Source organism: Lactuca virosa, chromosome 5 (genome assembly GCF_052849685.1).
Source record: "Lactuca virosa cultivar CGN04683 chromosome 5, Lactuca_virosa_CGN04683_v6, whole genome shotgun sequence".
NCBI classification, from domain to species: domain Eukaryota; kingdom Viridiplantae; phylum Streptophyta; class Magnoliopsida; order Asterales; family Asteraceae; genus Lactuca; species Lactuca virosa.
Window position 1 is genome coordinate 92,136,257 of NC_136430.1, and position 16,184 is coordinate 92,152,440.

The 16,184-nt window shown below is 29.8% G+C and overlaps 2 long non-coding RNA genes across 2 annotated transcripts; one reads left to right on the forward strand and one right to left on the reverse strand.

Moving 5' to 3' along the window:
• Nucleotides 1–2,864: 2,864 nt before the first annotated feature.
• Nucleotides 2,865–7,984, reverse strand: LOC145117298 (uncharacterized). The gene is made up of 5 exons (XR_013712599.1): nucleotides 7,917–7,984; nucleotides 7,728–7,820; nucleotides 7,558–7,621; nucleotides 3,051–3,096; nucleotides 2,865–2,953 (listed from the first exon to the last, which is right to left on the reverse strand). It is a non-coding gene; the product is annotated as an uncharacterized LOC145117298 (long non-coding RNA).
• On the forward strand, nucleotides 4,726–6,519 carry LOC145114947 (uncharacterized). Its single transcript, XR_013711350.1, has 3 exons — nucleotides 4,726–4,821; nucleotides 5,751–5,814; nucleotides 6,384–6,519. It is a non-coding gene; the product is annotated as an uncharacterized LOC145114947 (long non-coding RNA).
• Nucleotides 7,985–16,184: the final 8,200 nt, after the last annotated feature.

Here is a 16,184-nt window from a genome sequence, read left to right on the forward strand (position 1 = left end):
TGTATAAACAATTTTAGTTTTGACTTTTGAGATAACAATCTTGTCCCCAATGAGATATCATCTCGAAAACCAACAACTTGCAAAGGGAAACTACAAAGTAAATTTAATCCATCAAAACCACAACTTGCAAAGGGAAACTACAAAGTAAATTTAATCCATCAAAGAATAATAAAGACATAAACTATAAACTCAAAACAAATTCAAATCTCAGGTAAAAGTTGAGATATAAGTGTTTATGTTTTTTCTTGTAACCAATTCAAAATCTACAAAATTTTGGCATTTTCAATATAATCCATCAACAATCTATTTTATGATCATTGATTTTTTGAAAGTGACGTGTCAAAGCAGAATACATTAGGTGATCTTTCTTTTGAGGCAACAAAATGGCAAAACGCGTAGATCCACAAACACATGTATAATACGGTTAGGTGTCATGATTGGTTTGGATAATGATAGTATTGGTTTATCGTTGAGTGGATACCCTAGGGGTTGTATGTAGTTTAAGTTAGATAGCTTGAGAACTATTGGTCTAAAGCCTTATTACATGGTTTTTATTTGATTTATTGCTTTGGGGTAGGGTTATCTGGTTAACTGTCTATCTAACTCCCGACTACATATGACTATGTATTCATGAGGCGGTTGTCAGTATTAGCATTGGCCCCGGTTTAGATACGGACATCAATTGTATGAAATACCATGATGTAGCCCCTAGCAATTGTATGAAAGACCAGGATGCAGTACTTAGCAATTGTACGAAAGACCGGGATCTAACCCCTAAGGGAGGAGAGAGTCATTCCCTCCCAACCCACTGAACCCACTGCCACATCACTTTTTCTCTTTTGTTTTTCTTCATCTTTCCGAACCCACAACACACGGAAATCATATCTTTTTGAACCCACTCAACCCACTCAATTAAAAAAAATACAAATCAATTAAATGTAAAATCTTAATTAGCAATAGAGTTATCGGCGGTACCACTCCTGTTTCAACGAGTGGGTTGATTGGTTTCACTAACCCACTTCATCATCTCTCTCTACTTTCTCTTTCTCTTGTACCATGTGTTTTAAAACTTGTACCTTAGTTGTTTTGTATTTTTTTTAATTGAGTGGGTTGAGTGGGTTCAAAAAGATAGGATTTCCGTATGTTATGGGTTCGGAAAGATGAAGAAAAATAAAAGAGAAAAGTGATGTGGCAGTGGGTTCGGTGGGTTGGGGGGAACGACTCCCTCCTCCCTAACAATATGTGTAGTGGCAAGAGTGTCAGTGGATGATAAGCATGATTAGTATGTGTATTGTTTGCATGTTGAAAGGAAAGTTAACATATCGGCGCTAGAGCCGAGGTCTTTGTTTGTATGCATTGTATGTATGGTGAAGTATGTGACATACTGGGGAAATCACTTTACTTTATCCTTACAGTTGTTGATTAAATTTTTTTGCAGGTCATTCGTGAGGAGAGCTCGACGGGACTGTACACATGCATCGAATATATTGGTTTCCGTTGTTGTACAATTCAACTCTGTGAATCTTATGGTTTTCAAACAAATGAATGTTACTTAATGATTTTAAATAAAACTAGAAAAGTGTCCCCCGCTTTGCGGGGGTCGCAAGCCTTCAATGACGTTTTTCCGGAATCCTTCAATGTTGGTTTTTTGTTATAGTTAAATGGTACTGCGTTTAGTATTCATTAGCTTCATTACCACGTTTCTGTCAACCGCAGAGTAAAAACTCAATTTCTTTTCAAAAGAAACCCGAAACCAAATTCAAAGCCTACCATACCATATCAAAGATATATCATACACAAATAGTAATGAAAAACATAAAAAAAACTATAGTCCCTTAGCAGTTCATGGATGAGCAAATAAAACCGTTGATTCAATAATGTGTATGTAATCCCACAACCTCTTTGTTCTCCAATCGATCCAACATCCCTTTACCCCTCTGAGAAGCATTAACCGGAAGAAAGTAAGTACAATTACCGCATTAAACATCTTACTTTCATCTCTTCTTATAAAATCATTGAAGAAGTACATTATTGAGTAGATTATGCAATATTTTTAGAATATAAAGTACATTAAACATAATTGAATTTGATTCTCAAAATACAATACCTTGATAAAAAAATGTTGTAACAGAACAAAATGGAATTAGGATCTTATAATAATAAAAATAAAAAATAAAAACAAATAAAAAAAGTACGTTGCTAATTTTTTTGCATTTCATTAGCCCTAACTTTTTACGGAATTTAAGATCACATATGACATAACGAAGCTCTTTGTTTGCTCCATAAACACAATATAATGATTAAAAACTTTTCGTAAAAGAATTACCTCAAAAACGTAAACATGTTGCTGCTGTTGTTGTTGGTGGTGGTGGTGAGGCTGGGCGACAACACCCTCTTGCATTGGGATATTTACGGGATTCCAATCTCGAATAACAAATTCTTTGTCTCCCCCTTCCAATCCATTTCCAGTAAAAAAAATGGACTATAATTGCAAAGAGATGGGCCTAAAACAGAAATATAGAGAAGCATAGGGAAAAATTGGTAATTTACTCAAAAATGGTTTGATGTTGGTTTGATTGTGTTGTATTCTTTTATTCTTTTTTAATAAAGTTTACTGAGCTTTGGCTCTTTAAGAAAAACAATAATACAGTTGCGGGGTTGTCATAGTGACACAGGTCCATCAGAAATCCAAAGTCAAAGTCAAAATCAATATCTATACCTATAAAAAAACCTTAGAAAGAATTTTCAATATTATTTTGTTATGAACTGACCTTCAGGCATCCATGATCATCTGAAAGCATTTCTTCTTAATTTGTTACCAATTCCAGTGTAAATGGCAATCATAGCAAGAAACTTTTTGTTAGAAAATCACTTGAAGTGCTTACTAAGAAAAGCTTGACTTTTTGCTAGTGTTATTTCCATCTCAGTTTCCACAATTGTTCTCTCTAAATCCCTGAAAAAGACGATTGTACCCATGAGACAGTAAACACATGAAATTAATTCTAGAAAATAACGCAAAAAAGAAATAGGAAGACCCAAAATTTACTTACATTCTAGGACCATTAGCTTCTCTTCAACAGTAAGAATCTTTGGTCTCTGCCATTATTAAAAAAATACAAAAACATAGTAAAAATAAGGATAAAAGGTAATCTGTAACGACCCAATTTTACAAAGAAAATTTTCATTATATTTTTTTTTCCTTTTAAAACCAAAGCCAATCCCCTAAACCATAAAATCCCAAAACATTTATTTTCAAATCAACATTCATTACTTCATTGTTTTCCATTTTAAAACATCAGAGGGTCCCAAACACATCAAAAGAGAGATAGAGTGCACGCCACGTCATCACGCCTTGTCCTTGCCCTTAGGCTCAGAAGTACCTGAAACAAATCAACAACCTGTAAGCGAAATGCTTAGTGAGTTTCCCAGAGCATACCACACACATTCGCATACATATATCCTGATAGCTAAAAATAAGCTATAAACATGCCACAGAAACTATGCAATACGATTCAACAAGAGTGTCATGGGCTACCCCACATGGTCTTTACCTAGGACCGCCATGGGCTACCCCACATGGTCTTACATCCAATGCCATGGGCTACCCCACATGGTCTTTACCTAGGACTGCCATGGGCTACCCCACATGGTCTTATATCCAATGCCACGGGCTCCCCCCGAGGTCTTCCATACCAACATAATATCACACAAAATATCAATTCATAAATGAATAACACACACATAACATGATCACATAATGGGCCGGCCTTGGTGCCGTAGACCCATAGGTATGGTGAGAAGACTCACCTCCGTCCAATGAATACAATTACTGCCCTCCCAATAATCCCCAACCTACCAAGCTGAATAATAACAATAATATATAATCAATGATAAGACCTTAAATTACCCAAGGAAAGGCCCAACCTTCAAACTCTACCCCCAAGGCCCAATTACCCCTTTCTTGCAAATTGGACCCCAAAATCCAAGTCCAATATCCTTAATGGGCCCCTTGGCCCAATAAGGCCCAACCAATAAGTCCTTGGCCCAAACAGATGAAAAGGCATCAATCTTACAGAGTCCAAACAAGCTCATCAGCCAAATGAGGCCCAAAGGCCCAAAACAGATTAGGGCCCATCTGAGCTGCGTACGCCCATCGTACCTCCCTGGTATGTGACATCCGCCTAAAATGGATTCGGGTCAACCCAACCCAATTGGAAATTTAATAAACCCTACTCAAGATTACTTGACGCTAATAGGATCAAAACCCATGCAATACGATATAACTTGACGTTAATAGCAACATAGTATTGTACAACGTTATAACTATAACCAAAGTAAATTATGATACCATATTAAAAATAAAATCAAAGTATAATGCTCTAATTAAATTAAAAGAATCAAACTTGAATTCTCTAATTAAACTTCAAATCAAAGTAGATTGTTATAATCAAATAATAACCTATCTTTTATAAAACTCCATTTTTATAAACTTTACATTAAATTTTATAAAACTCTATTTTTTATAAACTTTACTTTAAATTTTATAAAACTCATATATTAATTATGTAAAAGATGCTTGTGTTAGTGGGAAATTATGAAGACCACCAAAAGCAAAAAGATTATTCTCATGGTCTCCCACTCACACCTTCCATCCACTTTCCTTTCCTTTTTTCTCCCAACACATTATTCTCTTCACCACTTAAATCTTCTCTATTCTTTCTCTCACTCTCAATCTCGAAATTTCCTCCAAGAATACTCATATTCCATCCAAGAACAATCTATTATACTCAAATCTTCATCCATCTTGAAGCATTCATCAAGGTATGTTGTTAAAAGTTTCAAATTCATACAAGAAACAAATTAAATCCACCAAAATATCTAAAACTCATTTTTTTCATAAACCTGATTTTTCTCAGAATACCATCAATAAAATAAGAAGTTCTGGAAATTTTCAGAAAATAACTTATTTTTATTGAATTATCATAATTATTTCAATAAAGTAGGGCAATAATTCACATAAAATACTTGTTGCATTCAATAAATTCTGAGAAAATTCTGGGATGACCTGTATACTGATTAAACATGATATATGAAGTTTCATGCATTTATATTACTGTTTACTATTATTTATGATTTTATTGATTAATTAATAATGAAATATATAAAAAATACTTCCCATAGTAACAAATATCTGAAACTTATACACTGGGCTCTACATCATGTTATAAAACTATGGTTAATTTTACAGATGTTTTGAGAATCATTTACTATTTTTCCCGAATTTTGTGTTGTTTAATCATTAAAATATTAAATAAATACTAAAACAGTTCAGAAAAATATACAAATTTTACAGTAATTCATATTGTATGAAATAATGATTTCCTAATAATTTCATAATTTTTCAATACTGTTTACTATTTAAAACTATTTTCCTAAGTATTTAAGCATGTAAAAATGCATTTTAATGATTATTTCATATAAATAATTGTTAAAATCTATAAATAATTATAATTAGGCAAGTTATTATTTTAATAAGAAATTATTAAAATCTAGCCTAAATTGAAAATATAAACTAATTATGCAAAGTAAGTAATTCAATTTAAAATTCATTTAACAAATAAATACCTTAATATTATAATCAAAATGAATTATTGTTAATTCATCTAATATAAGAATACGTGTCTAATTATTTGTATTAATACTTCATTCTTGTTTAGCAGTTCCTAAACCAAAACTATTAATTATATTAGGTTCTACGCCATTTTGACCCGAATCGTCTATCGTACGACACACGCATTTCGTTTTGGGACTAAAGTGAGTAATCTACCCCATACTTTATAATTTTTCAATACTTTTGGGGTGTATCATGTGGTTCTAATATATTTCAACTTCATTTTATTGTTTTATCACAATTGAGACATTGTTGGGACATTTATACGTGAGTCATTAATTGTATAACTATTGTTTGTTTACGCTACATGTACTTGTAGTGCATTACCATTTTTAGTCTAATCTCCATGACTATGCCCGTATTCTTGAGGTACGTCATGGACAATAATAGCGCTATTGGGTTGACCACCCCGCCTTGGGACGCTAAGGTGATTGATCACACGTGGTTGAGTGTGTATGATGATTAGATGCTCCATCCTATATATATTTATATATATACATATATATATATATATAGGGTGAGGACTTATTGTTGTTGTTATCAATTGTTAATCAATTTTTGATTTATAAACATTTATCTCAAATACAATTGTTTGGCGACTTCAAAAGAAAACAAATTTCAAATTATAAATGTTTCAACTTCACAATTTTCTCTACTAAAATTTGATTACTCACCAACTCTCGTAGTTGACCTGTTTTTACCCATGGTGCAGATTTGAAGAATGAAGAATGATGAAAAATAGGTTGCGCCTTAGAAATCCACAAGACAATTTAAATTTGATGTAATAAATGTTGTTCGTATTTGGATATGTATTTGTATGTTGTGGATCTTGTTTGCATACTTAGTACTTAATTGAATCTAATCATATTATAACATAGTTGTCATGAGACTTTGAACAATATATCACGCCTTGATCGATTCCGACAAGGATCGGGGTGTGACATGGTACGCGCAGCGTACTGAGGGTCTAGTGACTACGCGCTGCGTACAGACAGTTACGCCCATCGTACAATCATATTAAGCACTTTTCCCATTAAGTGCTTAATGCTCGAATCTCTCACGTCCAAAAGCTAGATCTAAGATTGAAAAGATGTCCCAAGGCATAAAGTTGGCAACTTTATGCCCTTGCATGTCTCATACACTCCCAACCACCCTATTAAGACCTTTTCAAGGTCTTTTACCCAAGCATGAAGTCACAACTCTCATCAAGCTTCCATTTTTATACTTCTAAATGACCAGGGGACCTCAGATCTGACTTTCATATCAAAAGGGAAGGCTTAACTCAACAAAAGAGGTCCAAAGTTCATAAAAGGGACAAACCACCAAAACCCTAGCTAGATCTAAAGATTAGAAAGGAAAGATGCAAGCTTTTTACCTCCAGAAGCTTTGCAAGATGCTTTTGGTGCAGGATCTTGAAGCACCATCTTGATCCAAGCTTGCTTGACCACCCCTTCTTCTTGAAATACACACAAAAAGGCCACAAATGCACTCTTTAAGGCCTAAGAATGATCTCACAAGGTTTCCAGGAGTATATGGACGTTCTAGGGCTGTGGAGGCTCTCTAGGGTTTAGTCCAAGGGACTTAAAGTTGTTTAAATAGGCCTCAAGTCCGGAAAAATTAGGGTTTTCGTCCCTGGCGCGTACGCCCCGCGTAACTCAAGGTACGCCCGGCGTACCCTGAATTCCCCGCGACCATTTTTATGCGGTACGCTAAGCGTACACTTAAGTACGCCCAACGTACTTAAGGGACCAATTATGCAAACTTATCATTTCTTAGGGTTTCAGGACATACCAGAATTTTGGATGTTACATAATCAAGGTATCTTTTTTAATAAATTGTACGAATTCATGATGAATTATCAAGAGTCATAAGTTACAAAAACATACCTGGGAAGAATTCTTAATGAGTAGATTAGATAATAGTGTTCTGTTCTCAGGATGTTGCCACAACCTGGTAAGATGAAGCATAAACATTTCTCATATCCATTGTCAATTACTGATTATGATGTAATTAGTAATCTTTGATTTAAGAGATGGAAAATGAAAAACACATCTACCATAGCTATCCTGTAGTAACTTATGTAGTTCATACCAATCATCAAATCCCTAAATTATGATTTCAGCAAACAGAAGCTAAATTGCATACAAACCTTCAGAAAATAAAAGGATCAGAAGTCTTTTTTTTAAAAGAAAAACAACTAATATAAGATTTTCCATATTATATTTTACAAAGTAATCTATAATACCTTTCAAAAATATAGTTTGTACAATCAAAATCTTTGTTGAAATCTACTGTAATCTGTGGAGATTGGATCATGTGCCATTCCAGATTGGAAGTACACCCACAAGCTTCCCTAATACTCATTACTCATTTATTTCTCTATTCCGTTTTCTTCTTTGTTGCCTATCAAACAAACGACACAAACACCCCTATGAATCGGTTAAGAAGCACAATCCCAAACATTTCAAATTCTGTCAACAACAACCCTATCAAATTCTGTCACAAACAAATCCAAACAATCCATTTTGTTCCATTTCTGTTTAAATAAATAAAAAAACAACAAAAAGAAAAAGAAGAAGAGGATCAGGGGAGCTACCGGAGCAGAACTCATTGACGCACCTGCCCAACCTCTCTCTTTTTCCTCCATCGTGCCTGTCGATTTGAACAACAATCGAAACACCTCTGTGAACTCAAAGAAACTTTTTGTTTGGAACCAACGAAGTGGAGAAGAAGAAGGACCGATGACCTAACCGATTGTGGCGAGCCTCCATCCGACCCTTACAGTTGCTGATTTTGTTTTCTTTTTCTTCGATTCAACATCACAGAACCACCACGGGACCACCAATTTTTCCCTCCTCCCCTTCGCGATCCGCTACCGGAGCAGCCCCTTTCATCCATCACAGTTGAGGCGGAGGCACGGCGGTGCTTTTCTGGAAGAAGCAAACACGAAATAGTAACGATGGAGAACCGGGGGAGACGATGAAGAAAGAGAAGTGTATGATTTGGAGCAGAGACTGAACCACGTCCGGCTCCACTGCGCCGAAAGACGACGTACAAAACGCAGGGCATCCATGGAGAAGTCGAGATAATGACGGTGGGAGAGAGAGAGAGAGAGAGAGAGAGAGAGAGAGAGCCGATACTGGATGTAGAAGGTCCTGGAAGGTAGAAAGAGGCGGTGGAATGTGGATCGGTGGGAATGTGGGATATGAGGGTTACAGGGGCAAATTGTATTTTAACAAAAGAAGTGGTCTAGATCTTCCTTTAATATATATAAATTAACAAAGTGACACACAAACAAAAATAGAGGGACCGGAAATGTAATTTAAGGGACGAAAACTGGCCAAAATGTCTCAGGTTAACTGTTCCTTTTCTTCATAACTTTAATATATATATATATATATAATAATGGTTTTTATTGGTTAACCTATTTTAAATGAAAAATATATCTTGTAATTTTTGGGACGTTACATGTTAACTCAAGCATCTCCCTTCCACATCTTAACTGTCGAGACCAATCTCAATTCCACTGCTACCTCGAATCTGCCCCTGTGTATATGTCCATAACCATACGGTGCTTGTTTTTCTCAACCAAACCAAATATAACTTGGGAAAGAGTGATTTCAAAGAGTAGTTTACATGAATTGCTAAAATAATAAGAAGTATATTAAAAATTGCAATCAAGTAGTAACTGCATAATAGCTTAGGGGGTGTTTGCATGTGCTACAAAACACATTATTGCGTTTCGAAGTCAAAATAATTAGTTTCTTAATGTTTTGAAGACGGAAGTAACAAGTTATTGAATGAAAAATATTATATCGCTACATTATTTATACTTATGATCAAAATTTTATTTTGTTATACGATTTACTAAAAAACATATATGAATATTTTAAAGGAAAGTGTACTGATTGGGGTGTCGAAGATGCCCATAATTGTCGCTTATAAACAACTTGCTTTCAGATATTTTATCCAAAAGACGGAAAGACCAAAATCTGTTATCCGCCGCGAGGCTCCATTCAGAAGATGTATAAAGTGAAAATAATTGGACTAAATTTAAGAAAGAGTAAATGAAATGATTCCCTGTTGTAAGTGGGAAATTCGGACAATTTCCTATATGTTTAAAATTTACATGATTAGTCCCTATAAGATGTTTTTTTGCGATTCAGTCCATATTATATCTGAAATGACCATAATACCATTATGTAATTATATATTTATAATTTGTTACTGTTTAATAAGATAAATAGACACAATCCCATTCCCACTCCCACTCCCACTCCCACCACCCTTCACCCTCTAACCTCACCCGATCCCGTTCACTTCTAAACTCGACGAAGCAAACCATCAATCTCATCCTCTATGTATCTCTTTCATCTGACATCATTATCCTCTGAGGACCATCACCTCATCGGTGTCCATGAAGAAACCCCTCAAAAATTGAAGAATCCGACCAGAATCCTTACACATGATCTTAAAAGGACCCTTAAAAATCATATATATTTGTTTACTTGATCTCAAATTAGTTTTTATAAGTTTACTCACATTTTTATGATATCTATTTGTAGAGAAAAAAAATGATGGTACATTTATATTTGTTTTTATTATAATAAATATGTAAAAGTAAAAATAGAATAATTTAAAAGGTGAGCATGTAAGAAGATCCAAACATGATATGAAGGGCCACCTTCATTTGTCCAATTACGAACCTACCTTAAATCACGGATCCCTACTGTTTTAATATACATTTTGGGTACCATATCATATGTATTAAACTATTAACAATTTTTTCGAAACTTGTATATGAATCATTAGGTTGGACATTCAATTTAATGGCAATCGGTGAAAAGATATATGTAGTTAAACCTTTTATAAAAGAAACGTAATTGTTTTATATGTATATAACATGAAATGATGTTTTTTTCAGTGTTCATTGAGTTGTTATGAGTTATGACTATCGGTAACTAAAAAAAATTACTTTGGTCAACCAAGATTGTTGAAACCTACAATCTAACCTTTTATTGATACCACATAAAAGAAAAAAAAAATACTATACAAAATGCTTACCCTTTTGTCATATATTACAACTTTCAATAAACTTGTAAAGCCAGTTACATGTATTTCTCTATAGGGTTTTTCATTTTACACAACAATCTACACTAGGACACACCAATCTAATACCTATCTACTAATATCCATATACACTGTACAAAAATCAATGCACCTTTGTTTTAAGAAAAAAGCCACGCGCCTTTTTGGCTTATAAGAAGCTACGCATCTTTTAAACTTTTTTTTTTTTTTTTTTTTTTTTGCAAACTAACATAGATACATCAAACCTTTAATCTAAACATTTAAATTTTATGATATTTATTATTAAACCTTACCGTTAAATTAATTTTATTTACTATAATTTTAATAATAAAGTATTTTCCAGTGACTTTTATTTAATTTATAATATATTAAAGCAAAATATTTCCTATTGCTTTTTTTTCTTGTTTATTTACAAATTAACCCTTAGATACATCAAACTTTTAATTTAAACCTTTAAATTTTATGATATTTATTATTAAACCTAGGTGTTAAATTAATTTTATTTACTACAAACTTAATAATAAAGTATTTTCCAATGATTGTTATTTAATTTATATTATATTAAAGCGAAATACAAATAAAATATTTTGTAATATCAACTAAGTTTTAATTAATGTCATTTAACATTTATATTTTTAAACATAAAGTTGTAACTAAAATATAAAGGTAAACAAACAAAACATACATCCGAACGTTAATAAACTGTTTGACAAAAATAAATTTATTGTTTTTTATTTGATAAACGAATGTGCATATGTACAAATGCATTACTTTTTTGAGGTAATTTTTTTTATCAACGGACATGGAAAAAAATTATGGGTTTATATATATTTTTTAGTCAGTAATATATTTTTTTTTATAATTAATGATATTAGGTTTATGAAAATAAAATAAAAAAGTCTAAAAATATGTCAAACAACTTTTGACTTTTTTTTATAACTTATTTTCTAAAAAAGTCACGTATTCTTTTTTTTTTTTTGCTATTAAGTTACACAACTTTTGACTTTTTTTAGTCTAATTATTAAAGATATGTCATACAATATATTTATTGATTTTCTTTAAAAATATAATTTTTTTCCCATGCAACATTAAACCTTCTCGTTTTTTATAGATGTTTGTGGTTTACTTCTAACAAAAAATAAAATGTATTGAATTTTTAAAGTGAAATATATATATATATATATATATATATATATATATATATATATATATATATATATATATATATATATATATATATATATAAGTTTGTAGGTTTAAGTCTAAAAATCAGGTTTAAAAAATTGATGAAAATAAGGTTAAAAAATTTAATGAATTTTTTTTTATAAAAACAATATTATTGTTATCTTATTAAAAAGTAAGTTTAAAATTAATAAATTAATAAAGTTAGTAATAAAAATTTATTAAATAATAAAGATAATAATGATTAGGTTATTATGAAATATATGTATAAAAGTTAGTCTAATGATTATTGATGTGATTATTATAGGGGAATTTCTTTTGACACATCAATCTAACCTATACCCATCACACACCAATCTACTTCTTTAAAACAATTTAATCTAGGAAATTGTGTTCAGCATAATTACTTTCTAGTAATTTACAAATAACCATTAGTCTAATGATTATTGATGTGATTATTACAGGGGAATTTCTTTTGACACACCAATCTAACTTATACCTATCACACACCAATCTACCTCTTTAAAACAATTTAATCTAGGAAATTGTGTTCAGCATAATTACTTTCTAGTAATTTACAAATAATCATTACTTTTTTTTTCTTTTGTCAAACCACGGTTCATTGTTTTTTTGTTTTTTTTTAATTATTATTATTATTTTATTATATGTCTTATTTTTATTTGTTTGTTACATATCCCTTTATATTTTAAGATTTTAATTAGCAAAACACAAAGAATCAACTTATTTAATAATATTAAATTAATTATCTAAATTGTTAAAAATCATTATTTATTAATATTATGATTTATTATTTTATTTATATTTATTTTTTTATTTAATCATTTTTTATTTAATTTTCTTGCCGTTTTATTCGAATATGTAGATTTAATGTTTTTTTTATTTATTTTTTGATGTTTTGTTTGTCTATTTTTTTTTTAACTTTTTGATGTTATTGTTCGTTTATATTTTTTAATTTTAACTTTTCGACATTTTTTCCGTTTATTCGAAAATCGCTCTTAACAGAAATTAAATCATTTGAATTTGAAACTTTTTTCTACAGCTCATGATTTTTTTTTTGAAAAAAGCGTTAAAAATATATGTTCAAATATTTAGTTTTTATATGTATAATTATTTGATGTACCAAATGCCTCATATTTCAGCGTTATCGCCGGCGAAATATTTAATCAACTTCTTAATATTATTATTTTTTATTATTTTTTTTCATCGGTTTTTAATCATATATAAATTACAAAATCATAAATTAAACCCATAAATTTTTTGAGTATTTTTCAGTAGATATATATTATTATGAGAGAAATAACTATTTTAAATATTACATAATGTGAACCACTATATTATTACTCGTGCAGGACTAACAACGTAAAATTTATATACATATCTATTACTACTAGTAAACGTTTATTTTTAAATAGTAAAAAAAGTTAAATACTAAAAGAAATCTATAAAAAAAATATACATTGACATATCTTAAATAATTAGAAAAAAAAAAGTTTTAAAGCAAGGTTGATAAGCAGGCAAAAACAAAAGTCGTGGCATTCTTTGAAAAAAAAAATAAATATGGTTTTTGTCTTGTTTTAATAAAAATTAATAGATCTATAAAGAAATGATTAAAGTAATGATAAAGTCCTTTAAAAAGCAAGGTCAAATAATAATTACTATCATTAACCTAAAAAATAAACCTAATAATATAGATTGATGTTGTAGATTGGTGTGTCCAAAGTAGGACCCTTCTCTATATCACTATATACTTAATGTAATATATACTTAATGAATTTAATAAATTAAGTATTTAATATGATGATTACGTATGTTTGATTCTTTTCATAATAACTTAATAGATCAACCTTGATATATTAAGTAGTGTTGTAAAACTCGCCGAGTTGGTCGATTAATCGGTCGAGTACTCCATACTCGGCTCTTTACCGATGCGAGTTACAGAATCTGAGTACTCCCCGATCGGCCCCTTACTGAAGCGAGAAGTGTTGTATAACTTGGTCAACTCTGTGATTAATATGTATAATATACTTAATGATTTATTATTTAATACATACACATGTGATTACTACTACATATATATCTTACATTTTCAGTAAGTATTCACGAAGTGAAACCATTATGTGTTTTTCATTTTTTGTGTATTCAAATGTATATAGTTTTGTTATATATTTCAATCAACTTATGGTTTTAACTTGTGATTTTGATCTATATAATCTCCCTAAAATATTTCTATATGAATTACCGAATCCGAATACTCCACAACTATTCGCTACTTGGTAGTTGGTCGAACATGTACCGAGTAGCGAGTTCTAAAACCTTGATATTAAGACACTATTACACTAATCTATTTATCTATTTGTCCTTTTTATATCTCTCTGTCATCTCATTATAATTGATGAGTATTTTCAAATTAGTTACATTATGAAAATTGTTCTATGGAAGATAAGGATATATAATTGTCATATAATCTCATTCAGAACGATTTATTTAATTTAAAAAGGAAACATAACTTTTGTATACAACATTTTTATCTAAATAGACACCATTATATATTAACCATTATTTCCATATAAGTTGGAAGAAAAACATCCCGTTAATCTTGTAATGATAATAATAAACAAATACTTTCTTATTTTCCAAAACTACAACATTTAAAGTTTCTATAAAACTTCTATAAAATTTATATGATTTCCTTATAAATATTTAAGAAATTCTCATTTGGGAAATCACATACTTCAGTATTCAAATCTTGTAGCCAATCATATCACAGCTTTTGAAGATTCCATAGGCAAAACCAATAATGGAGATGGTAGTGACTAGTGAGTTCATTGACCATTGGTCCATTGTGCATAATAATACATACACCATATACACAATATTTATTTGATATATTAGAACATGCTTTAATAAAAGTAAGAGTAAATTATAGAAATGGTGCTGTGGTTTGATCAAATTTATAATTTTGGTTCTTAAATTTAAAATATTATAGGTTATATCATTGTAGTTTTGAATATTACACTGCAGATTTTGCTCTGTATAAAAATACCAAATTATCCTTTCTTTCTTTTTTTATCTTTTTCTTTTAACAATTTATTATATATATAATAGTATTTATATGATCTTTATTTTAATAGAAATAATATAGATTATTTAAAATTATTTTATTTTTTTAAATCAATTATCTAAGTTATATAAAATCACATTATTATTTATTTATCTCTCTTTTGGTGATATAAAAATATTTTAATATTTTTAACGTTTTATTTGAATATATTATTTGATGTTGTTTTTGACGTTTTGTTTGTTTACATTATATAATTATTTTTTTTACGTTTTGTTCGAATAAATGCATTAAAATAATAAACCGGATATTTTTGACGTTTTATTTGAATATATTATTTGATGTTGTTTTTTTAACTTTTTGTTTGTTTACATTATATAATGATGTTTTTTACGTTTTGTTTGAATAAACAAATTAAAATAATAAATCGGTTACTATAAATCGTCAAATATAATTATTTAATGTTGTTTTTATGGGTTTTTTTATTACATCATTCATTTATATGTTAATGTTTGATCTTTTATTCAGTTTTAAGAGGTTTCATGGTTTTATGTGTGTTTTGTTTACACCATTCGTTTATATGTTAGTGCTTCTTCATTTATTGCCTAAATGATTACATTTTTTCGTATAATTATTTATGAAAAAAAAAACCTAAGTAAAAGTATCCAATCCAATATATATATATATATATATATATATATATATATATATATATATATATCGTTTAAATAACAAAAAACAAACATTAAATAATTTTATTGGAAGACTGACTGTTATCAAGGTTACTGTTTTAATTTGTTTATTCGAAAAACATAATGTCAAAAAATCATTATATAATTTAAACGAACAAAACGTCAAAATAATAATAATAATAATAATATATTCAAATAAACATAAAAAATATTAAAAGATTTTTAAACCACAAAAACAAAGATAAATAAATAAAGCGAAAATAAATAAATAAATAATAATAATAATAATAATAATAATAATAATAATAATAATAATAATAATAATAATAACTGTAACGCCCCGTTTACTTAAATAAATTAATAAATGTAAGTCCCGGACTAATTTGTGAAGAATTTTAGAAGTTGAGGGTTTAGAAGGTAAGTTTTGGATTTCAAATGAAATTAATTTATGGAATCGGGGTCTAAAGGAGTA